The sequence below is a fragment of the Ambystoma mexicanum genome, chromosome 10 (genome assembly GCF_040938575.1).
Source record: "Ambystoma mexicanum isolate Mex_15411 chromosome 10, UKY_AmexF1_1, whole genome shotgun sequence".
Taxonomy (NCBI): Eukaryota; Metazoa; Chordata; class Amphibia; order Caudata; family Ambystomatidae; genus Ambystoma; species Ambystoma mexicanum.
The window spans coordinates 877,647,450-877,673,859 of NC_090932.1; the positions used below are offsets into that span (position 1 = coordinate 877,647,450).

General features: G+C 48.3%; 1 protein-coding gene across 4 annotated transcripts in view; it reads right to left on the reverse strand.

Moving 5' to 3' along the window:
• Positions 1–26,410, reverse strand: part of ACAP2 (ArfGAP with coiled-coil, ankyrin repeat and PH domains 2) — a 1,585,345-nt gene that overhangs the window by 1,358,357 nt on the left and 200,578 nt on the right. The window lies entirely within an intron of this gene.

Below are 26,410 nucleotides of genomic sequence, written 5' to 3' on the forward strand. Positions count from 1 at the left end.
CAGGTAATGTCCAGAGCTGTGCTGCTTCGGAAAATCTTTGGCGTCTGCGTCCTGCGTCGATGACGTCGATGCGCTGTCCCTGAGGACCTCCTCCGACGGCCGACGTCACCCGATGTGATAAGTAGGACGCACGACGCCCATAGCCTCAGTTATAGTTTTTTCCCAGAACGTGTGCCACCAGTTTTCTGCCAGTCAGACACACAAGGCCTTGCGGAACGCAAGCTGCAATCGCAAAAGAAATTCTGTAGCGGGGAAGGCAGGGAGGGAGCGATATGGAATATGTCATCGGACCATCCCATCGAAATAACGTTACCAGGTAAGAAAGTAACTTGTTCTTCGAGGGGATTGGGTCCTACGACATATTCCATATCTTTGACAGACTCCCAAAGCAGTACCAAGCAAGGAGGTGGGAAAGAATTTAGAATACAAATTTAGCATGCCCAATCAAATTGCGGAATAGAGAACTGCCTTGCCAAAGGCCAGATCTTGCCCTCTGATGGAATCGAGGGAGTAGTGACGTACAAAAGTATGTACTGAAGCCCAGGTGGCGGCATCACAGATGTGACGAATAGGAACTCCCCTCTGCAGAGCAGTAGACGTAGCCACTCCCCTGGTAGAATGGGCCCGCAAGCCAGCCGGAGGATCCTTACCCGCCAAGCGGTAACACTCGGAGATAGCTAAAATAATCCAACGAGACAAAGTCTGTTTCGTCACAGCTTGTTCCAAACGCTTTCCAGCGTAGCCAATGAAAAGTTGATCGTCCACTCTGACCCGGGACATGCGCGAAATATAAAAGCTCAACGCTCTCCTAGGATCAAGCCCATGGAGCCTCTCCTCTTCCTTACTAGGATGTGGAAGAGGATAGAACGCCGGAAGAACAACCTTCTGGCTCAAATGAAAGTCAGAAACCACCTTCGGAAGAAAAGAAGGATGAACTCTAAGGACAACCCTGTCCTTATGAAACACAGTGAAGTGTGGCTTAACTGAAAGTGCCTGTAACTCACTCACTCTGCGAGCGGAAGTAACCGCAACCAAAAACACAGTTTTCAGAGTTAACAGCCTCAAAGGGGAAGAATGTAAAGGCTCAAACGGAGCACCCATAAGAAACTTAAGAACAAGGTTCAAATCCCAACCTGGCACCAGAAAAGGTGACGGAGGGAACACATTAGTGAGCCCTTTCAAAAACTGCGAAATTAAAAGGAATCTTAAAATAGGAACACTCTTCAGACGAGAGCTTAAATATGGACAGCGCCGCCAGGTAACCTTTAATGGTCCCTACTTGCAAGCCCCTGTGGGCCAAAGAAAGCAAAAAAGACAGAACCATGGGAATGTCGCATTCAAAAGGATCCACATTCTGAACTCTGCACCAGTCGCAGAACTTTCTCCAGCGGCAACGGTACAGAGACTTAGTTGCCGGCCGCCTGGCCGAGAGCAACACCTCCATCACGTCTTCAGGGAGGTCCCAATCCTTATACCTCAACCTTTCAGAAGCCAAGCGTGAAGATTGAGGGATCTGACCTCTGGATGGAGAACCTGACCCCCCCCCTCCCGTGAGAGCAGATCGTCTCGGTAGGGAAGACGACGTGGAGGGCAGATGGACAAGTCTAGAAGGTCCGGGTACCACGTCCTCCGGGCCCACGCCGGAGCAATGAGGATCATCCGGGAACCGAACCTCTGTAACCTCCGCAGCACTTGCGGGATGACGGGGACTGGAGGAAACGCGTACAGCAGTGGGAATGACCACTCCACCACAAACGTGTCTCCCAAGCCTCCTTTTGGAGGAAATTCCCGCGAGCAAAACCTTTCGCACTTCCGGTAAACACTGGAGGCGAAGAGATCCACTTGAGGGATCCCCCAAAGGGCGAAGATCTCCAGGAGAATCTCCTGAGCCAGCTCCCACTCGTGAGAGATCGAGCTCTGCCTGCTCAGAGCGTCCGCCGTTTCGTTGTCGTCTCCGGCCAGATGAACAGCCGAGATCGAAACTTCCTGCTGGATGGCCCAGAATTCGAGCTGCATCGCCTCCCTGCACAGCGGAAGTGACCCTGCACCCTCTGTTTTGTTGAGGTAGTGCATGGCCACCGTGTTGTCCGTTAGAATCTGGACACACTTTCTGCGCACAGTCGGCAGAAAAGCCTTCAGGGCTAGCCTGACGGCCCTCAGCTCCAACAGATTGATATGGAGTCTGGACTCCGACGGAGACCAACGACCGCTGACTGTCAACTCGTTGGCATGAGCTCCACATCCCGTGAGGGATGCGTCCGTCACTATCATCACCTCCGGCCAGGGCAGCCAAAATGGGTCCCCCTTCATCAGATTGCCCTCGACGGCCCACCACAGAAGGTCCCGGGCTAGCGAGGGCGGCACCTGAACAGGGTCTGACAGCCTGCCGGAGGACTGAGACCACTGGAGCTTGAGTGCCCACTGCAAAGATCTCATCCGCAGACGAGCCTCTGGCACCAGAAGAATGTAGGATGCCATGAGGCCGAGCAGTCTCAAGAACTCGGACGCTGGGAGATCCTGGGCAAAATGAAACTGTGTACCATCTGCTGAATGTGAAGAGCCCTCACCTGAGGAGGAAACGGGGACGTGTCGAGCACTGCTCCGATGTACTGGAGCCGCTGCGTTGGTGTCAAATGGGACTTCTTTAAATTGAGGGAGAAGCCCAGCCTGTGAAGGGAGTGGCAGGTGACGGACAGATGATCCAGGACTTGCTTGGGAGAGCTCCCCCTGTTCAACCAATCGTCCAGGTAGGGGGTAGACGTGAACCCCCCCCCTTTCCTGAGATGCGCTGCCACCACCACGATGAGCTTGGTGAAAACCCTCAGGGCTGAGGTCAATCCGAACGGCAGGCCCCGAAACTGAAAGTGCGAGTCGCCAACCGCGAACCTCAGGTACTTCTTGTGCTTGGGATGGATCGGCACATGGAAGTAAGCATCCTTGAGGTCGAGAGACACCAACCAGTCCTGAAGTTGAAGGGCCTGGAGGACTTGAGAAAGAGTCACAATCTTGAATAGTCCTTCCTGAGGAGTTTGTTCAAACCGCGCAAGTCCCTGATGGGTCTCAATCCCCGTCTCTCTTCGATATCAAAAAATAAGGGGAATACCATCCCTTGTTCCTCTCCGCTACAGGCACCAGTTCTATGGCGCCTTTCTCCAGCAGGGCTTGAATTTCCTGCGCAAGGAGCGGATCAGGACTCCTCAAAGAGAGGCTCCCTGGTGGATTGTCATGAGGCCTCTGCCGAAAAGGAAGACAGTAGCCATGGGTTATGATCTCCAGAACCCACACATCCGAAGTAATGGCTTGCCACTCTACAAGATGCTGCGCCAGCCTTCCCCCAACCGGCGAACCATGGGACCTGGCCTCATGACTGAGTGGTAGCGGCTGCGGCGTTGCCCGAGGGCAAAGAGGCAACTGCCCCAGCGGCCTTGGCACCTCGAGTACCTTTATTTCCACCTCTGGCACTCTTACGATGGCCTCTTTGACTGCTAACTCCCCTTGCTTTACTGAAGGACGAGTAATAGCAAAAGGAACCTCCCCTCCATTGCTGTCCCCTAGGACGAAAAGGCAGAGGTTGGCGAACTGCAGCGCCCAACGACTTCGATGCAGCTTTGGAGGTCTGCAACCTCTCAAGGCTTTCGTCAGCCTTGCTGCCAAAAAGGTGTTCACCGTCAAAGGGCATGTTGAGGAGCCGGGACTACACATCAGGAGCGAACCCATACTTCCGCAACCACGCAAACCTGCGCATTACGGTGCTCGCCGCCATGGACCGGCTGACACAATCCGCCAAGTCCAAACCCGACTGAACGGCCTCACACATGGCATCCTTGCCATCCTGAACCATAGCAAGGAAACCAACCCGTTCGTCCCCTTCGGGAATATGTTCAGCTGCTAATGCAACACAGTTTCACAGAGTGTGTGTGAAACGAGACAAGGCACATATGGAGTTGGCCGCCTGAAGCGCCATACCCCCCAAAGAAAACACTTTTTTCGCCCAGCCGTCAAAACGTTTGTTGTCCCTATCCGGAGGGATGGTAGGATACGATGCCTGCTTTGCCGGGCCGTAGCCGCCTGCACCACCAAACTCTCCGGAGTGGGGTGCCTAGACAAGTAGCAGGGGTCGCTACTGGCTGGATGGTATTTTCGCAACAAAGACTTGCCCACTGCCGGGAGACTCTCCGGAGCAGTCCAAGCCGCTGCCACCCTTCTCTGCAGAGCCATATGAAAAGGCAAAACCGGGTCAGTGGGGGGACCGAGATCAAGGATGTCCGTGAGATCATCCTGAACGAACTCCCCTGGGGAGTTGACCAACCCAAGTACTCGGTGACCCGAGACATAAGGCGCCGATATGAAGAATCGGCATGAGTGCCAGGCTCCGGCCTACAAAACTCCACCTCCGGAGAGGTGTCCAGTCCACTGGCATCATGCAGCAACTGCTGCAGGTCATCAAACTGGCTATGGCCCGAGATAAGTTCATTTGGAACTGTAACCGGAACCAAGCCGCCATCAGAGCCTTCATCACCTTCTGAAATGTACTCCAGGCGGGGAGAGGAAGACCTCTGGGGACCAAAGCAGTGCCTGACTTTAACTAGAGCCTTTCTAGGGGCAAACCCCGTGCCACGGGGCCCCTCTGACACCATCGCCTCGAAAGGCATCGAGGGCGCCGAACGAGTTAGCGCCAGCGTTGACAGAAAAGGCGTAGACGTCGAGCGAATCGGCGTGGTCAGCTGCAGCGCCCCCAGCATCAGCGGCATCGACACAGGCCTCGAAGCCGGAGCTCCGAGCGTATCTCTCGACGACATAGGCACCAACGGCATCGACGACCCCCTCGGAGGCAGAGCCTTGAGAGAAATCGCCGACGACCTCGGCGCCACAGGCGTCGACATCATCTTCGAAGACGACACAGGATCACGCGGTCTCGAGCGCGTCGAGGACCGGGCCCTGGAACGGGCATGGCGAGAACGGCTACCCTTGTCCGAGCGGGACCTCTCCCGCGAGCCGTGCCGACCACCCGAGACCGAAGGCGTACGAGTGGTGTCTCTCGACCGGTGCCTATCGACTCCACTCGGAGGCACGGACGGACCGGTGCCCTGCAATTCAAGAATCGCTAGCATCTGCTTCCCGAAGGAAGCCCATTCCTCCGGTGACGCTTGCATGGAGGGATAAGCAACCCGCCGACAGACGGAGCCCTCGGAAGAGGACTGGGAAGGCGACCTATGCCAGCGCTTCCGGGAATGCCTCGAAGAGGCGGAGGAGTGGCGAGACCGACTCCTGGAAGGAGACCCACTGGACTTCCGACGATGACGCTGAGAGTCGCCCCTCGAGTCATCCGTCGAAAGCCCCGCAGACCTTGACTTCCGGGGCTTAGACCCCCGGCCTACCGACAGGTTCTTCTTGCGTTCCCGCAAGGCCTTTGCCGTGAGCGACTGGCAGTCGACACAGTCGTCCGTATCGTGGGCCTCCCCGAGGCACCAGACGCAGGCGTCGTGCGAGTCCGTGACTGACATCTTGGACCCACAGTCCCCGCATTTCTTGAAGCCCGGACGCGGGGTTGAAGACGAAGAAGACAGTGCCACGAACAGGTCTTCACAAAAAAACCGAACAGGTTCAATGAGCCGAGAATTGAAAACAGCAAACTCCAACGAGTCAAGGCGTACCGAGACTCACTAAGCGAACACGTTCGCGGAAAAAACGGAACTGAGGCTATGGGCATCGTGCGTCCTACTTATCACATCGGGTGACGTCGGCCGTCAGAGGAGGTCCTCGGGGACGGCGCATCGACGCAGACGCCAAAGATTTTCTGAAGCAGCACAGCTGTGGACATTACCTGTCATAGATATGGAATACGTCGGAGGACCCAATCCACTCGAAATCTCCATTACGTCCTCTGGGAGGTCCCATTTCTTGTATCACAGCCTCTCAAAAACCATGCGTGAAGGCTGAATGTCTTGACCTCTGGATGGAGAACCTGACCCTCCTCTCGCGAGAGAAGCTCCTCTCTTTATGGAAGACGCATTGGAGGGCAGATGGACATGTCTAGAAGGTCCAGGAACCACATCCTCATGGCCCAATCCGGGGCAATTAGGATCATGCGTTTCCAGAACTTTCTCAACCTCCTGATCACGCGAGGAATGACAGGGACTGGATGAAACGCGTACATGAGTGGAAACTCCCAGTCCACTACGAACGCGTCTTCTAGAGCTCCTCTTGGGGGAAATTTCCTGAAGCAGAACTGTTCACACTTCCCGTTGACACGGGTCACAAACAGATCCACTTGAGGGGTTCACCAAAGTGGGGGAGAGATCTCTTGAAGAACTTCCTGAATTAGTTCCCACTCGTGAGACTGACCTGACTACTCAGAGCATGCGCCACCATGTTGTCTTCTCCAGCTAGGTGAACTGCCGATAGAGAGATTCCTTCTAGAATTGCTCCGTACCAGAGCTGTGTTGCTTCTCTGCACAGTGGTAGTGACCCTACACCACCTCTCTTGAGGTGGTATATGGCCATAGTGTTGTCCATCATTATTAGGACATTCTTTCCCCATACAGAGGGCAGACAAGCCTTCAGCACTAGTCTGATTGCCACCAGCTGCAAAGGATTGATATGTAGTTTGGACTCCAATGGAGACCAACAACCGCTGTTTGGCAGATCATTGGTGTGGGCTCCCCACCCCGTGAGTGAGGCGTCCGTCACTACAGTTATCTCCGGCCATGGTTGCCAAAAAGGTTCTCCCTTCAGAAGGTTGTCCTTGCAGGTCCACCAGAGCAGATTCCATGGGACAGTGCTTGGAACCTGAAGAAGGTCTGACATGTTTCCTGAGAACTAGGAACATTGTGTTCTGAGGGCCGATTGAAGGGATCTCATTTGCAGGCGGCCCTACGGCACCAGAAAAATGCAAGATGCCATGAGGCCAAGCAACCTAAAAAAGGCCCAGGAGATGCAGTGCACTCTGAAACGTGGTGACCATCTGCAGATTGTCTAGAGCCCTCACCTCGGGTGGCAAGCTTTTTTCCAAGGATGTATCCAGTACAGCCCAGATGAACTGGAGCTTTTGAGAAGGTATCACATGGGACTTCTTGTCATTGAGGGAGAAGCCCAGTCTGTGAAGAGAGTGGCAGGTCACACTGAGATGATGCAGGGTTTGTTCGGAAGAACGCGTCCTGATCAGCCAATCGTCCAGGTAGGGGTAGACGTGAACCCCCCCGCCCCCACCTCCCCTCCTGAGACTCGCTGCCAGCAACCCCATCAGTTTGGTGAAAACCCTTGGGGCAGAGGTTAGGCTGAATGGCAGAACTTGAAACTGATAATGAGAACTGCCAACGGCGAACCTCAGGTATTTTCTGTGCTTTAGATGGATTGGCACATGAAAATAAGCATACTGGAGGACCAATGACACCATCCAATCCTGGAGTTGGAGGGCCTGAAGGATCTGAGAGATTGTGTCCATCTTGAACTTGTCCTTCCTGAGGAACTTGTTCCAGTATCTCAAGTCCAAGATAGGTGTCAGTCCTCCGTAATTCTTGTGTATAGGCACGTTATAAATGCCATATCAAATCATTCTTGGGTATTAGGAAATATGGATAATACCATCCCTTGTTCCTCTCCAATACAGGTACTGGTTCTATAGCGCCTTTCTCTAGCAGGGTAAACATTTCCCGCACAAGGAGCAGATCTGGAATCCTCAGAGCGTCTCTCCGGTGGAATGTTCCGAGGTCTCCGAATGAAAGGAAGGCAGTAACCATGGACTATGGTTTCCAATGCCCAAGAATCCGAAGTAATGTCTTGCCATTCTTCTAGATGTTGAGACAGTCTGCCTCCCACTGGTGATTTGTGAATTAAGACCTCAGAGAGATTTTGAGGCGACTGATGTGGTGGCTGGCAAGGATAACCCTGCTTGAGCGGGCTTCGCACCTCTCCCTCGTGCACCATGAGGGAATCTCCTTTGGCCTCTTTGACCAGCCATTCCTCTCGCTGTTCCAACAGAGAAGTAGGAGTAGTGAAAAGATCTACCTCTCCAAGGCTGTCCACTAGGACGAAAGGGCTGAGGCTGCCTAATAGCGACACCTAAATATTTGGCTGTCGTCTTTGAGGTCTGCAATCTCAAGACTTTGTCAGCCTTGTTGCCAAAAAGATGAGACCTGTTGAAAGGCATGCTGAGGAGTCTGGATTGCACATCCAGCGCAAAATCAGACTTCCTCAACCACGCAAATCTGTGTATTACGGTGCTAGTAGCCATGGCTCTGCTGATATGTCAGCAGAATCCAGACCCTGACTGAAGAGACTCACACATGGCTTCTTTGCCGTCTCTAACAATAGCCAAGAACCAGTCTCTTTCCTCCCCCTCGGGAATGTGCTCGGCCGCCATGGAAATGCAGTCCAATAGAGTGAATAAGAATTTTGCAAGGGCACATGTGGAGGTGGCTGATTTTCTTTTTTTATTGCCATTTCAAATTGTATAAACTTAAACAGTAAAACCCAACCCCGTTTACCCTCCCCTTACCCACGCCCCCCTCCCATTCTAAACTCCCAACCGCATTTTTATGGTATCCATCAAAGATCCAAGTCTATGCTATGCCCAATATCTGCAGTTTGTGAGGGCATAGTGCAACATTATAGTCATCTTGCAGGAATTGCTGTACCACCGCCCATTCTTTCGTAAGATCCTGATGCACTCCCTTTATGTTGTATGTCAACCACTCCAAAGCAACATAGTTCCAAACCTTCACAAACCAATTATGAACATGTGGAGGAGGTTTATCCTTCCAATGCTGTGCAATCACATTTAAGGCTGCCAACCTTGGAATAGTCTGCTTTTCGTTTGTGTTTTGGCCATTTTCTTTCCTCAGAGGTGGCAATTACCAACAGAGTGGCTTTTATCTGTATCTGTACCCGTTTACCAAATATGCTTTGCATATGCCAGTTTATAGTTCCCTAATCACTAGTCAATTTAGGGCATTCTAACCAAATACGTCACCAGACCTTTGCAATCCCTCCAACATTTATCTGTGTTGACCAGTTTCATTTTGAATAGCCTCTTTGGGGTGTAGTGCCATTGTACCAATGCCTTGTACCATGATTCTCTAATCTGTAGGGAACGTGTTAGTTTTGGAATATCCTTCCACAGCGCTTGCCATTCTTCTCTAGGTACCGTTATTCCCAATGTATGTTGCCAGCTCTGAACATATTTCAAGTACCCTTCTCGAAACTCCTTTTGTAATAGGCAATACAGATTCGAAATTAGGGGTTTTCTCCCCTGGATTTCAAATTAAAAATTTCTCAAATGCTATTAGTGATTTTAGGACCACTGCTTTATTCTGTGTGGCCATCAACCAGTGTCGTATCTGCACATATTTATATCTATCTATCCGATTCCTTTAGCCCCAGCTCCGTCTTACATTGTTCAAACAATACAAATTTCGTGCCTCGAAACATATCCCTAATTTTATTGCAATTCTTTTCTTTCCATTTGGGAAAGGTTCCCTCTTCCAAGCCAGTTTTAAATTGCAGATTATTGAACACAGGAGAGAAAGGGGAAAGATATGTAGTTATTTTGCTGCGACGCATTGCTCTGTCCCACATTATTTCTAGCAGATTCGTAATTTGACTAGCATGCATATTTTTTGGGCGATCCTGTTTAGGGAGCCAGAGCAAGTCCGCAATATGAGGGCCACATATTGCTTTGTCCATTCCGGCCCATATTTTGTCAGATAAGGAGAACCATTCCCTCAACACCCGTAGCTTTGCTGCTGGGTAATAGTTCAAGAAGCTAGGAAGTCTCAGACCCCCTGCATCTGACCGCATCATTAGGGTTTTCTTTGTTTGCTACCCGTGCGGTTTTATTGTGCCATATCAATTTCAATATCACACTTTGTAGCTCCGTGAAAATAAATTGCGGTGTATATATTGGGAGAGCCTGAAACAAGTATAACACCTTGGGCAGTATTGACCTTTTCACTGCATTTATTCGCCCCAACCAGGAAATCGTTAATGGGCCCCACCATGCCAGCAGCTGTCTGATTTCCACCAGAATAGGGGGAAAGTTTACCTTATGCATGGATTGTAGCAAATTAGTTAGGTATACTCATAGTAATCTAATTTTGTCTTTTGCCTAAGCGAATTTAGTGTTCAAAGACAGTTGCACTACTAGGGGAGGTGTAATGGTTAGGTTCAACATTTCAGATTTTGTGAAAAATATTTTTAGGCCCGCTACTAAATTCTGCCAGTTCCCATGTAACCCCTCAATGATTCAACCGGCACGACCACCTTCACCAACATATTGTCCGTGTGTATGCCATTATTTAATGATTATGTGATCCAAATGGTATCCCTTTAATTTGGCCAGATTGTCTGATTCTTGCTAATAAAAGGTTATGATATGATATGGCATTTGTAACGCGCCTATACACAAGTGTTTCAAGGCGCGACGAGGCAGGGAGGGGGGGACAGGGGGAGGACAGACAACGATCCTACTAGGCCAGGTGTCATTCAGACCGCGCAAGTGCAGGGGTAGGGGAAGGGAAAAGTGCAGTACAAGGTAAGTAGAATAGAAATAAATAGATAAATAAATAAATAGGGCCAGCTGGTGGCAAGTGCAAGGTAAGGGCAGACAAGTGCTGGGAAGGGGGGGCTGTAGGGATACAGAGACAGTCCCGCAGTGCAGGGGTTGCCAGTGCAAGTGGAGAGTGGCTGGGCCCAGGACCGAGGTCGGTGAGAGTGACCAAGTTTCAGATTCAGTGCAGAATTTAGTGAAGAATTTAGCAGGGGAGAGGGAGAGAGAAAGCAGAAGCAAAGAGGAAGGTTTTGAGGTGCTTCCGGAACCGGAGATGGTTCTCCTCAAGTTTCAGGGAGGCAGGAAGGCTGTTCCAGAGGGAGGCTCCTGCCGCGGAGAGAGATCTACCCCCAGCTCGTTGCTTCGAGAAGCGGCTGACCCTGAGGGAGTTGGAGACGGATGAGCGAAGGGCTCGGGAAGGAAGATATTTAGGAAGAGAGAGTTGCAAGTATTTAGGCCCCAGGCCCCAGAAGGCCTTGTGGACAATGCAGAGGATTTTGAACTTAATCCTCGCAGCCACTGGGAGCCAGTGTAGAGATTTCAGTCCTGAAGAGATACGGTCCCTGGGCTTGAGGCCAAGGACAAGTCTCGCAGTTCTGTTCTGGATGAGTTGCAGAGGGCGGAGAGTGGAGGCAGGCATATTAAGATAGAGACTGTTACAGTAGTCCAGCTTCGAGAGAACCAGGGCTCGGGAGACAGTGAGCTTCTGGGGGAAGGAGAGGGAGGGAAGAATACCTCTAAGGAGGTGCAGCTGGTAGTGTGACTTCTAAGAGACGTCAGATATATGAGGAGAGAAGGAGAGTGTGGAGTCAAAGATGACCCCGAGGTTTTTTGCCTTGCAGGTAGGAGCAGGAAGAGGCCCAAGAGAGGCTGGCCAGAGAGCTGCAGGGAAGGAGGGAGTGGGTGTGCCGATGAGTAGAATCTCAGTCTTACTAGCATTAAGGCGGAGGTTGTTGGCAGCACACCATTCCTGGATAGCAGAAAGACAGTCAGAGATGAGGGCAGGAGAGGAGGAGGCCGAGGGTAGCCTGAAAATGAGCTGGGTATCGTCCGCATAGCACTGAAAGTTGGGGCAGAGGGCGGCGATGGGGTGGGCAAGAAGTGCCAGATACTGGTTGAAAAGCCAGGAGAGAGAGTAGATCCCTGGGGAACACCACAGGTGGAGAAAAAGATGTCAGAGAGGAAGGACCCAAGTTGGACCTGGGAGGGTCGATTGGAAAGGAAAGAGGTCAGCCACGCCAGAGCCTGACCAGTGATAACCAGGTTATCGCGGAGACGGTTGAGCAGGATGGCATGGTTGACAGTGTCAAAGGCAGAAGAGAGATCGAGCAGAATGAGAACACACGGAGTGTTGGAGTCGAGGTTCAAGAGCAGGTCATCACGGATGTTCAGGAGAGCAGTTTCCGTGCTTCTGGCCGCTCTGAAGCCGGATTGGTGGTCATGAAGACTATCAACAGCTTCAGCATGGAGGTTAAGCTGGGAGATGGGCAGTTTCTCCAGGAGCTTGCCCAGGAAGGGAGTGATGGAGATTGGGCGATAGTTAGCAGGGCAGGAGGGGTCGGCAGAGGGTTTCTTAAGAAGAGGGTGCACAAGGGAGTGCTTGAGGGGGGATGGGAAGACTCCAGAGGCGAAGGAGAGATTGCAAAAGTCAGCCAGGGCCGGAGCCAGGGAGTCGATGTGGTCCTTGATAGTTTTGGAGGAACAGGGGTGAACCTGTTTAGACAAGACTTTCATAGATCGCACTTGTCTGGAAACTTCGTCAGCAGAGAAAAGGGGAGAGGCAGAGAAGGAGGGAGGAGGGGTGGCTGCAGAAGGGCCGGAGGAAGAGCAGGGAAGCGAGGGAGGGAGGTGATAGGAGGAGAGTGAGGACAGGATGTCCTGAGTTTTAGAGATGAAGTGAGAGGCCAGTGCAGTGCAGAGGGCCTGGGAGGGGACAGGAGAGGTAGAGACTGCACCAGGGGTGGCAAGCTCCTTGCAGATTTTAAAGAGTTCGGCCGAATTGTTAGATGCCGCAGAGATGCAGGCTTGGATAAGGGCTCTCTTCTTGGTGAGAACGGAGAGACGGTATTGCCTTTGGAGCAGGCGGCAGGCCAGTTTGTCAGAGGATGAACAAGAAGCACGCCATTTCCTCTCTGCCACCCTGCACTTGCGTTTTAGGGTGACGGGCAACTGTATTGCGTACAAAAGAGGGGAAGAGGTCAACTCTTCTTCGTATCACAGTGTAATGTAATCAGGGTGGATGTCTGACCATTAATAGATCTCATCTTGGGTTCAATATAATTAGCTCGAATCATTTATAAAGTTGGGGCCAATTCCCAAGATTCCTAATGTTTTAAAAAAGAAAGACCATTCCACCCTATCAAACGCTTTCTCCGAGTGTAATGATCAAAAAAGCACTGGCTGCCATTTTTTTGATCATTTTTTTCAATCAGGTGGCAGGCCCTTCTAATACTGTCGTAGATTTGAGGAGGTTCAATAAACCAGATTGGTCCAAGTGAATCATTGAGGGGAGTATATCTGTTAGTCTATTGGCGAGTGTTTTTTTGGTATAGATTTTTGCATCGAGGTTCATCAAGGCAATGGGACGGTATGACCCACATAATGTGGGATACTTATTTGGTTTTGGAAAAATAATCAATTTAGCTGCCTCCATGGAGATTGTAATATTTTCAGATTCTATAAATGAGTTAAATAATTTTGCTAATTTAGGGGCCAGTATTGATTGGTAAATTTGTAAAATAAGGAGAAATAGCCATTTGGGCCTGGGGCTTTATTTAGAGGGAAGTCTCTGATTACCTGGGATATTTCTTATTTCCTGATCTAAATGTTCGCGTTCATTTGGGGTAATTTTTGGAAGCTTGACGGAATGCAAGTATGCATATTGAGCTATATCATCAGGATCGTCTGATTGATATAGTGTATGGTAGAACTCCACAAATTGAGAGAGTATTTGTGGGGTAATCGTAACCAAATCCAAGTGGGGGTCTTTCACTCCCATAATTGTACGCAATGCTCGATTTTGTCTCAACTGCCTGGCCAATAACTGGTCAGCTTTATTTGTTTGCATGTAATACTTTTGCTTAGCATACAAAAAGGCCTTTTTCTGCTTTTGATGTTAGCATGAGTTGGAGTCCCCCTCTAACATTCTCCTCATCGGTACACCTGCTCTCTCCTTTCCTGCCACTCTCTGGCCGGCCTCTCTTGGTCCTCTCCCTGCTCCCACCTATGAGGCTAAAAACATTGGGGTCATCTTTGACTCCACACTCTCCTTCTCTCCTCACATCTCTGACGTCTCTAAGACGTCACACTACCAGCTGCACCTCCTCAGAGGCATTCTTCCCTTCCATGCCTTGTAACACAGATCTGAGATTGCTAACTGTTCCACCTTACTACATCGCCCTTGTGGGGTGAGGGGGGGGGGGGCGACCATGTTGAGTTCCACATTTTGTCTCTGCGTGGATCCCACGGCAAATTCAAATCGCTGAATATCAACCATTCCCCGGCCATAAACATTTCTACTTCTGCCAACGTCTTCATCAAAAACCTATCCTGACCTGTATTCGGGACATAAATCGATACTAGGATTAATCTTTCTGAAAGTCTGAAAGTGCCTCATCTCGGATGTAAAAGCTGTGAACTGTGTTTGGAATGTCGCCATAAATGAGCTTTGAAAGTCCTGGAAACTCTTTGTGAAATCCTCTTTGGTTCCTGCAATTTCCATTGAGGCGGCACTTGTGCGGGTAGGAGTGCCTAGATTCTGGGGCTTAGAAGTTCAGGCCCAGATATCTTGTTATTGGCTTTCTTTGGTTGCTTGAGACACCGTTCGGCCTGTCAAAACCATTTGTTCCCGGCATAAGATGGTTGTCGCTTGCAGGCCTCTCCCGTCAACCTAGATGGCTTAAGGTAATGGTTGTGTCTGTAGGCAGCCAAACCCAGTGCCGGTAGAGGATCCAGGTGCTCTGTATGATTGAGTATCCCAGGCCTTGCTTCACCGTTACTCCTATTCCCAAGATCTGCGGATATTTCTCTGTCCACCTGAATACCACTACTGGCAATTTTATAGGATTAAATGAGACAATGTGGTATAGCTGCTAGTGTGCATCTCACTATTAATGGAATACCTGTGTGGTGGCTCTGAGTGTTCCTCCGCATTCTCTGTGCGTCTAGTAGACTTGGGTAGTGAATTAGGCCTTGAATATGTCCACCTTATAGCTGGAGTAACCTTTGCACTTACGCAGATGCTATTAAGTGTCCCAGAAAAAGTCTGATGTTCAGGGTAAGAGCTCAAGTGTAACAAAGCTAAGGCTCACGTCCTGTCCCGAGCCGAGGTTTCAGAACATCCCGGGAGGATGGCTCAGCGGCAGCGTGTGCGTCTTGGAAGCAAGACGACATGAAGCAACATCAGGTTCGATCCCCGGGTCCGCGCTTAGAAACCTCTGGGTGTTTAAGCGCGTTATAAATACGTAACTAAGACAAAAAAAAAATACACAATTACGCAACTAAGAAAAACAAACAATTCCTGTAACAGCGCCTCGATACCTGCGGGCTGTGTGAGCGCTTTATAAATGTAAAAAAAAAATAAAACATGACCCCCCCCCCCCACCGTGGGAGCAGGAGCTCCTAACACTGCATGAGCAGTGTCCCAGGCCGCCCGAGACCCTGATGCAGCAGCCCGCTGCAAGGCAAGCCCGTGGGCATCTGTGTATGTGTATGTGTAAATGTCTCGTAATAGCTCCCCAATGTTTTTCATGTATGCCTTGACATAGCCCCACTTGCTCAGTTAAATACTGCATGTATAATTATTTGCATGCTTTAAGGCCCCTAACAGTATTCTCTACCTGTGCCAGACATATCACCCACTTTCTACTAGATTCACATGCATATTCGCATACCCGCTAGCTGAATTCCAATAATCTGATCACTGCGGCGGAACACGTTACCACTGCAGTACACTGTCACTGCCCACGTCACAGAGGCGCCTTCCATCTACATCGAGATCTGCCCGATTTGCTTTTGCCACTAATGCCCAAATCCACCATTAAGGCACACGAGGCAAGAAACCTCCAGGATGGCCGCCCGCATATTCGGAGCGGAACCATCCTCCTAAACTCAAGCCAGGTCTTGCAGCCGGACCCCTGATTGGCTGTTGGGTGCCTCTTTAGCACCAATCACGAGCCGGCAGGCGTGTAGCCGGCCCGAAGCACAAAGGCACGAACACTAAGGCTCACATCCTGTCCCGACACGGTCGGAGCCATTGGAGCCTTAGGCCATAGGACGCTGCCCGTGCTCAGCTCAAGGTAAGCACTTGCTTAGTTACCGCCACACCTCTGTCCACATACTATACGCCCACATCAGGGCCAGGGGCATCTCGCCCTGCCTACCAACCTACGTCTAAGAACTTGATTGCACACCACAAATATGACATTGCCTTTGTGGTAACTTCGCCCCGGCTCAGTCTTCAGACAAATGCTAAAAGCACAGGACACAGAGTAGATCGTTATGCATTGCTCAACTTCTCTCTCAGCAGCATATCCTGACTAATTCAAGCATGCTGTTTCAACAAGAGTGTCCTCTACCAACATGTCCTGAGATATACTGTTAATCTTAGCTCAATGTTAATGCCCTAATTTCTCTCCTAAAAACAGTGAATGCACTACGAGCTTACATACTTACCAGTCTCATGCTGCACCAGTCATGTGTTTTGAACCAATGTTGCTTATAGCTGTGCTATCTCTGCGAAGATTCAGTAAATGTCTCGTAATAGCTCCCCAATGTTTTTCATGTATGCCTTGACATAGCCCCACTTGCTCAGTTAAATACTGCATGTATAATTATTTGCATGCTTTAAGGCCCCTAACAGTATTCTCTACCTGTGCCAGACATATCCCCCACTTTCTACTAGATTCACAAATACTAGCCATACTAGTGATAGACAGCAATAGTTAGTTTAGCGTGCGCAAATACAGCATAACTATTAATACATTGTAACCCCCTATTTCAGCATGTACACCCTGCCACTTTACGTATGCATACTAGGCCCCTTGCTCACCACTAAGAGCACAGTGAATCATTGCAGGTTAGAGCCTGCCAACCACATTTGCGCCTACAGCCCTAATTCTCACACGGTGGACATCCTGCAGAGGCCCATCCACCCTACTACGCATGCAGTCATGCACGCACATATCCATCAGTCCAGACTACACAGACTCCGGACACGCACCCACCCCATGAACATCGCTGCCATTCCCAAACAGGCAGCACACAAACACCTGACTGGGTTCACGCACCACCATCAGAACAAACGCCAGTCACCACAGCTTGATTGCCCGCAATCCTAATAATATTAAGCTGACCCACCTTATCCCCATCCACAACACCTCTAAACAACATAACTCTTCAACCAAAACCGGCTCCCCACATCTAACTAAAAAGATTAACCAGCATCCACACTACAATTGCGCCAAACTCAATGTACACTCCCTCAATGCTCATGCGTTAGAAGTTAATGATCTAATCACTAGTCAAGACTTAGATATATTAGCCATCACGGAAACATGGCATCACGAGGCTTCTGGCCCTGCCGTTACATTAACCCTACCTGAAGGGTACTCTATCCTCAGACAGGACAGGCTTTCCAAAACAGGAGGGGGAGTAGCTCTAATCTTCAAAGAGACCATATCTATTAGGCACATACCCCGCCATGGGGAAGGTAATGTAGACATCCTATCAGCCAAACTAGCACTCTCCCCAAAAAAATTCCATAAATATCCGTCATCTATCAACCACCAGGACCCTCTACTGACTTCCAAGGTCAAGTCATCCACCTTCTCGGGGACAAAAAATAAATCAATCAAAACATTACTCCTAGGCGTTATAAATTTAGGATTCAACGGCCCGATTGACAAAATTGCCACTTCCCTCACCAAGCACCTTCTCGATCTGGGCTTCTCTCAGAAAATTCACCTCTCTCACCCACGCGAAAGGCTGCATCTTAGACTCGGCGATAGACCATAATTGTGACACAGCCATCACTTCCAACACGGGCCTCGCATGGACAGACCACAATTTCCTACAATTCACCATCCCGTTAACACCATGCACCAAATGCATTACCCCGGCACCTGCCACTTTAGCGAGAAGCGCAACAAAACTCACTGCGGACAACATCCGTGCTTTCCTCGACCTTCCATGCCTAGCACCACCTTTTTTATCAGACCCTACCATCCTAGCGGAAATATTCAAAGACACCCTCGCCCGTGCAATCAACACTGTTGCCCCACTAGAAAATAAAAAAAAGAGAAAATCATTCCACTCCAATTCCAGGTTCACATAGGAGCTCCAAACTCTATGCAAAAGTAAACTTCAGGCCCTAGAAACATGGCAGACCAACCCCTGTGACATCACTAAAGAAAAATGTCCCAACGATGGCAAAAAGTACAAAAATTCTATCTTCAATGCTAAATCCGAAGCTTACAATTAACGAATCTCTGATGCCAACTCCCAAACCAAAGAGCTATTTACTTTCTTTAAAGAACTAACAGTCCCTTGCGTCTGCACTGATGAGATTGTTAAAGATGTAGCATGGTGCACCAGCATACAATCTGCTATGCTAAAAAAAAATAGACCTCCTCCAAAATAAAATCAGACCATTACAAAGCATTGCCTAAACAGAACCATCCAACTAAGACCATACCCAGCTCCGAAAATAGCAGCCTTCCGAAATTCTTATTCATGGAAATCACAGAAGTGGATGTCAGACATCCATAAACATCTCAAACCATCACAATGCAAGGGCAATGTGTGCCCACCAAAAATCATTAAGGACTGCGCTGAACCACTCGCTCCGCTCCTTACCACCTTCATCAATACCTCATTCAAAACAGGCATAGTCCGCGACAGCCTCAAAGAGGCTGGGGTGCGCCCGCTCCTAAAAAAAAAAAACCTATGTTAGACCCCTCTCAACCTAATAACTACAGACCCATAACAACCGTCCCATTTCTTCTTAAAATGTTAGATAAGGCTGCCCACAGACAAATACAACTGTACCTCAAAACTAATTTCATCTTCTTAGGAAAAAGTCAGTCAGGCTTTCGCAAAGGGCACGGAACTGAAACCGCCCTACTAGATCTAAAAAAACAGATCCTCATCCTCATCCTCCTCCTCATCCCCAATCATCTTACACATGCTGCGGATTTCTCCAATAAAGCAGCGACCTGGGTCACCTCCTTCCTAGAAGGCAGAGCTATGAAAGTGTTCTCTAGCATAGCAAATGCAGAGCCTACTATCATTCATTGTGGTGTCCCCCCAGGGATCCTGTACTGCCCCCACCCTCTATAATCTTTTTACTAAGCCACTCTTTGATAAACTGGATGCACTTGGGATCACATACACAAACTATGCTGATGACACCCAGGTGCTCCTCCCCCTTACTGGGATCCATCACCAAGACGCCTCTAGCTTAGAGCAAATTTACTCCACCATCCAAGCCTGGATGGCAACGAACAGCCATTGCCTCAATGGGGACAAGACTGAAATCCTCATTCTTGGTCAAAAGTCCACATTATCCAATCTTGATTCTCTATACTCTAACTTCTGTATCGACAACTGTGTCATCCCAGTCCTATCCTCTTAAAACTCTCTGGGTCCACATTGATGCTACACTATCCATGGACAAACAAGTCAGCGCCATTGTCTCTGCCTCCGCCCTGTGAACCAAACCCATCAACGCTATAAAGCCATTTCTGACCAGGGACAACTGCCTCTCCATTGCCAGAGCCACCATAGGAGCCAAGTTGGATTACTGCAATGCACAACCTAGCTAGAATACAAACTACTCAAAACAACTCACTCAGAGCAGCACCAAGTATACTTAAAAGAGACCACATCACACAAGCTAGGAAGATTGCTCACTGGCTCTGAGCCAAAGACCGCATTAGATTCAAAATTCTCACAACCACACACAAATGCATCAACCTTTCAGCACCCTCGTAGTTAGACACATTATACAGATCCCCATCAACAAGGCCCACTAGACTATGCTACACTAATCAACTCACGGTACCGCGCATCAAAAGGGTTAAAGCAGGAGGCATAGGCTTCCCTTATCTTGCCCCCAAGTTATGGAACGCAATCCCTACTACTCTCAGAGCCGAAACGTCTCTCTATGCCTTCCGCAAAAACCTCAAAACTGTTCTCTTCAACTAACTGTCTGTATCTATGTATGTATGTAACTTAGTTATGATCACCCACTGTAATAAGCGCCACAATGCCCCCGGGCTGCTGTGCGCTCAACAAATGTGGATAAATAAATAATAAATAAAAACATTCTCCAACAGGTGTGCTATTCATTTTGCTGTTTCCTGGTTTCTATTTCCTAGAATCAGAGGCACAGTTTCTATGTAGTTCTTCTCACTCCCCTTCTGTATTGCTGTGTGTACCTTAAACAGACTTCCCTCGATGTCTATGCCAGTACCTTTTTCCCTGCCTTTCGAGCAGCAGGAATCGGATTAAGCAAAGTTCAGGCCTTGCACTTGCAAATCTGTATCCGAGTTTTCGGACGCCGTGCTGCTGTGGGGGCTTATTTCTTAATGTGCATAAATGTTTCCTTCAGCCCGCACTTTAAACTATTCCCAGCTTCAGACCTTGTGCCAATGTCTCTGGGCCGAGGGCTGTTTTATTAGTCTCCAGCGTTTCCCCTCCCTGCCTCCAAAGAAATCACAGCACATCCTTCCAGGTGGCCCTCACCTGCAATTGCCTTATCCTGCTCGCCTCTCATCGCGTATCGCATTCAACCGCACCTGTTACCGTGATTTATGTGTTGCGGTACCGTAACAGTCTGCCTCCTGTGTTGTGTGACCAGTTGGGCTGGATTGATCTCTGCGGTCACTACACTGCTCCTCTGCCGGTGACAGAATTGCATGGGCATTGAATGCCTCCCGATAATCCAGAAAATCCAGGGAGGAGGAGGGTAGAGGGTTTAGCTGGTCCGGCTGGTGTTTTTCTGATGCACGGCTATTGTCCTATGCGGATCCTTCCTCCGTCTCGGTCGAAAGTGCTACAGGTTCACTCTTCCTGTTGCGGATCGGGCATTGCTTGTGCGTTATACCTGCTCCTTCAGCCATTTGCTGGCTGCGATCTGCTTATTCGTGTCTCATGAGACACCAGATCCTCAGAAGCTTCTTCTGGACGCATGAGCTCGTGGAATTGTCTGCAAAAGAAGCCGATTGCTGTGTGAATGCTATATTATTCAAGACTAGCCTGCCTGCACACATCCTCAGTGCTCGGCGGCCATTTGGAATCAGAGTTGGCTGATTTAAGCGCCATACTCCCTACAGAAAATACTTTTCTTGCCCATCCATCTACTTGCTTGTCATCCCTAGCTGGAGGGCTAGTAGGATAAGCTGCTTGCTAGGAATTTGCGTTACCTGCCTGTACCACCAGACCCTGTAGTGGGGTGTTTAGACATGTAGCCGGGATCACTACTGGAAATATGGTATTTTTGGTCAGATTTTTGTTCCTTGCCGGGTTCGTTTCTAGTGTCTCCCAATTTGCTGCCACCCTTTTTTTGGACAGCAATATGAAAAGGTAGTATAGGATCCATCTGCACACCCTTATCCAGGATGTCTGTCAGATCATCCTGTTCAAATGGGAGGGGAAGCCTACTCCACCCCATATAGTCTAACACTTTGGACATTAGCGGTCTCTATCAAGCATCTGCGTGCTCCCCCGCCTCAGGTCTACCAAAATCCAGCTCAGGTGAGGTGTCTAACCCACTGGCCATTTCCAAATTGTAATAAAGGTCTTTCAACCTTGACTCTTCACAAATAAAGCTTTCAGGCACATTGGGTGTACCAAATTGGAGACCAAAAGGTGTATCATTGTCTGAAGGTTCATTTTCCTCATATATTGAGGTGAGACTTAAAATAATCTTTCCTTGGTAATGGAACATATGTTTTTTCAGTTATAGGCTTGATAAACTGTGGATTCGACGCTCCAAGAGTCGTCAAAATCTTTTTTTACTTCGATGGCGCTGTAGGTTTAAATGGCTCATTTGACAATGACTGTACTGCTGGCGTCGATGGCGCAGCTGGCATCGTTGGCGGAGCCGGCGTCGAGGGCACAGCCGGCATCGATGACCTCGACCTATGTTTAGGTTATGGTTTGATGGATCCTTCGATGACATTGCGTCGACGCCCCGACTGCTCTCGATGAGGATCAGGCCTTTGTCCCGGGTAGAGTGCAAGCAGGGTTTGGCTGAAGCCCTTTCCATACCGGCTTCTTTGGAAGGCGTGGTAGGAGCATGGCTTTCCGTGGGTTTTTGTTGTTGAAATATTTTCAGCATTTCTGATCTTAAAGGTTTCCACTCGACATGTGTGGAGTTTTTTGTGGGGCAAGATACCCTCTCAGGAGAGGTGTCTGATGACGTAGTCAAAGAAGGCAACCTGTGGTGCCTCTTTTTTGCTTTGACGACGATGAGGAGTGGTGTGAGCCACTCCTCGAGCTTGATCTTTTTACTTTCTTCCTCAGAGGAGAGTCGCCTCTCAACTAGTCGGTCGAAGGTTTTTTGGTCGGGTAAGAGATTTTTTGGGGTTTCTACCTACCGCCATTTCCCCTTTGACTCCTTCAGGGCCTTTCCGGTCATAGACTGGCACTTGGAGCAGGCTGAGGTCTAATGCTCCACCCCCGAGACACCATAGACATATACGGTGTGGGTCGGTTAACAGCATTTTCGAATTACAATCTCGACACTACATGAACCTGGTCTTCGGGGTAGTCGGTGTCGAAGAAGACATATTGCAAAGTAACAAATTAAGCACGCCGTATTTCTCGAAGCTATAGCTTACACGGAAAAACAGAACTGAAGCCAATGGGCGATGCACGTGCTATATATGCCTTCGATGTCATCATTCTAGACACGGAGGCCCTCGAGGGACATTGTGTCTACTGCATCGATGCACGGTGCCCTGTGCTGAAAAAATTAAAACATTCAGAAGCGGCTGAAGTTGGATATCGAATATCAAAGAGGAGGAATCCGTGGTAGGACACAATCCATGCAAATAAGCTGTACACATTAGGAGGTCCTGAATCGGTTGCAACATCCTCCAATGGCCAGGACTGTCTTGGGTACAATCTTAGCCCTAATGTTAATTCCACCTTAACTCATAGGATCTCCCAATTTAACATCCAGTTCAACAATCAAATAGGAATTAATAGATACACAAGACTCAAACCCATTATGGACGTCAAGATAATAATGTCTATGCTACTGGGACAAGCAAGAAGGACCAATACTCATTGAGGATCAAAAGGTGCTGTTGAAAGGAATATGCAGTATAGTTGTTTGAAGGCAAGGCACCCAAGTGGGACATTTAAACATGAGAATAGACAACAGCTGTGTGGAAGAAGGAGCAGGAAAGGAGCTCGAGGGGCAGAAACCGTCCAGAATGACATTGAAGTGGGTGGAGCTGCAGCAGGGAATAGATGCCCGGCTGTATGGAAGATGTGCTCCCGAGCCAAATTCCCTGGAGGTGCTGGCGGACACAGAGACCCAGCGGGACTGGTGGGGCTCATAAGAGAGGCTGGGTAGGTGGTGGCTGGTACTGCAGAGCTGTCAAACAAGTTCCCAATCTGCAGAGGGTCTGCCACAGCAGCAAGGAGCAACACAGACACCAAACAGAGCGGGTGAGGTGGCCTGCAATAGAAGGTAACCCCTGGGGCGCTCCGAGTGGAACGGGCTATTTTGAATACCAAGCAAGTAGAAGAAGGCAGAAAGGGCGCAATACTACATTTATGAAATGTCAACTTGGGGGAAACCTGTAACCCACATTGCCACCAGCGCAGAGACTATAACAAAGAGATAAAAGGGCAACAAGGGCACAATTGTCCTTTCCTGAAAGGGAAATCTGTAACCCATATTGCCACTAACAGGAGTGACCAACTGTAGTTGTAGGCCTAATCTTCCTGGTAGGTGAGTGAACCAGGAAAGGGACCACTAGTAGTAAGTCCTGGCAGGCGAGTAGACAAGGAAAAAAACATTCATTTGAAGAGATGCGTTTGTGGTAAAAGGGTGTTGTGGAAAGACATTGATGATAACTATCATTTTGACAACGGTTGCATCATCAAAAGCATTTGTTGTGCTATCCTGACAGAAGTATTCCATTGGAAGAAAAATTGTGATAGAATAATATTTGCTTTGCACCTGGAGAAATACATTGTGCGAAGGAAACCAATTGCTTTGGGTTTTGGAACAAGTGCTTGAGAAAGAAATAATTACTTTACAAAGTGGAAAGATGCACTGGATGGAAAAGACAGTCTGTGTTGAACTGAACAGAACTTTGGCGAATCAGAACATTTCCATGGGCATTTCTTAATTGAACCAGGGGAAGGGAACCCAACCCTAGTCACAAGGAGTAATCTCTAAGTTTGACCTTTTGTATTGTTTTGCTTAACTGAAAACAGCCAAATATTCCTTGTACACTTTTTTTGTATGCATTAGAGTGAGGGCCAGAGACTTTTTGGAAACTAAGCTATCTTTCTGTAGTTTTAGTTTGCTAGGTAGGGATATTCTCATTAGAATGGGGAAAGACAGGTGTTTCACACCCCTTTTTATTTTAATAATTGGCAAAAATTGAGAAAACAATACCTTTGTGTCCGTCTTGCATTTCTGACCCTTCACACTACACTATTTATCCAGCATACTTTAACAGGTAGCCATTCCCTTGCACGCCTGTACCTTTGAGATGCACCGTACATGTTGTGAACCTCAGGTTCCCCACCTAAAAGCTTAATAATGTCCCTTACTATGAGTCAATAAGACCATTTGGGCATACACCATATACCAAACTGCTGGACCTTCCTGAAATGCAACTTCTAGACACATTTTTTGTGTGACAAATTAGTACTTCATGTATTAAGATTCACCACCCTCTGGTGCCATCAACATTACTATTTCAATGTTTTATTTCCAGAGCACGCTAACATCACAAGGTGATTCTTGCTGCTAGCCTTGTAGAAACAGAGGAGGCACAAGTTAAAGCAGAGAAAGCTGAAAGATTCAGGCTTTCAATTTCTGGTGAAAGGCATTAAAGCAATAGGATTGCCAGAGAAACAGCGGGAGGGCTTTCAAGTAGACAGCAGCAAGTACAGAAAAAAAACACATCCACTGTTTCAGGACAGACAGTTTCTGGGAAAAGAGAGGAAGAGTAAGATTGGTAGAGCACAATAAGCGCAGTTGAGCGTAAAGATAAGGTAAAACAGCACAGCCCATTTTAAGAAAAATACACAGATGAACAGTGAAATGTCTGGGACAGAACCCATTGTTTTATGGTAAATAAATTGTGTGTCCACATTTGGTATGATATGGGCAGAGCAACACTGATTAAAGATAATGTGACAAGCAGAGTTCTGGATAACTTTCAGGTCTTTCAGACTGAAAGCAGGAAGATCAAAAAAGAGGGAGCTGCCATAAACGAGGCAGATCGAATACGATTAGCAGCAGCTGTGATATGGGCAGATATGGTGAGAAACTGAAAGATTTATCACGAAGAGACATGAAGAAGAGAACTGGTAGATTTGGGGGGGGGGACAATTTGATCACATGTATATCCAAAGATGTTTAATATTGGGAACCAGCATAAGGCAGGGCCACAAGGAAGGGTCCAAAATAAGGGTCACCAGAGTTTGTCAGAACCACCGAAAACACCACAACCACTATCTTGTTGAAGTTAGGCGCAAAGAATAATTCCTCATCTACCAGGATATGTCATTAAATCGTTAAGTTGCAAAGTAATAGCCAGATGATATAAAAAGACAAGTACTCTTACACATCAACATCAATTTTGCACCTGCACACAGCACACCATTTCTTACACACCAATAGTCAATCATCACTAGCCAATGACTAGTGATGACTGCAAATTCAAAGGCTGGTCAGATCAAGAAGCTGCAACACACACTTCTCCAACCAACCAAAATTCAAAAGTGAGGAAAAGGGTGTTAAAGTTTGGACATATAGATTGAAATGGATTTGAAAGGGCCACAACTCGGACGAACACCACGTGAGGGGTGGAAGAAACAAATAGATGAAGAGACTGATGAGAAAAAAGGAGCACTAGGAGCGCGCCACAATAGGGTTGCTACATTTAAGAAAATGCGTGATTAGAATGTTATGGGCAAAAGGAAGGCATAAAATAAGCAGTGTCGCATAGATTGAAATGGATTTGAAAGGGCCACAACTCGGATGAACACCACGTGAGGGGTTGAGGGGTGGAAGAAACAAATAGATGAAGAGACTGATGAGAAAAAAGGAGCACTAGGAGCGCGCCACAATAGGGTTGCTACATTTAAGAAAATGCGTGATGAGAATGTTATGGGCAAAAGGAAGGCATAAAATAAGCAGTGTCGCATAGCAATTTACTAAGCAATTCTGTAGGTGTGCTAATTAAAATGGGCACTTGTGTAGCCAAGCTAGCTATTTAAGTTATCCTGTTCAATGAAAGCACAGATCAACTCTGCTTTCCTCTCTCTTTTCTCTATTCACTGCAAGTTCAAAAGAGGCTAATGGAGAAGAGAGAGTTCAGAAGTTATCATATCCTCCACTCTTAAGTGCCAAAGTCCTGCGTCGGAGTGCCGGGCAAGATTTCTTTTCTTCTTCAAATAATTGCAAACCAGAATTAAATCGGGATTATACTTTTATTAAGCTAACTATATCCTGTCTGGCAAAGACCAGTATGTGTATCTTTATTTTGTTTTAAAAAATAGTCCTGCAATTCCATTCCTAAAAGGTAAAGATGTTACATGATGCAAAATTACAATATTGATACTGTAAAACACTGAATGGACTCCTATTTACAGTAAAGTTTAGGT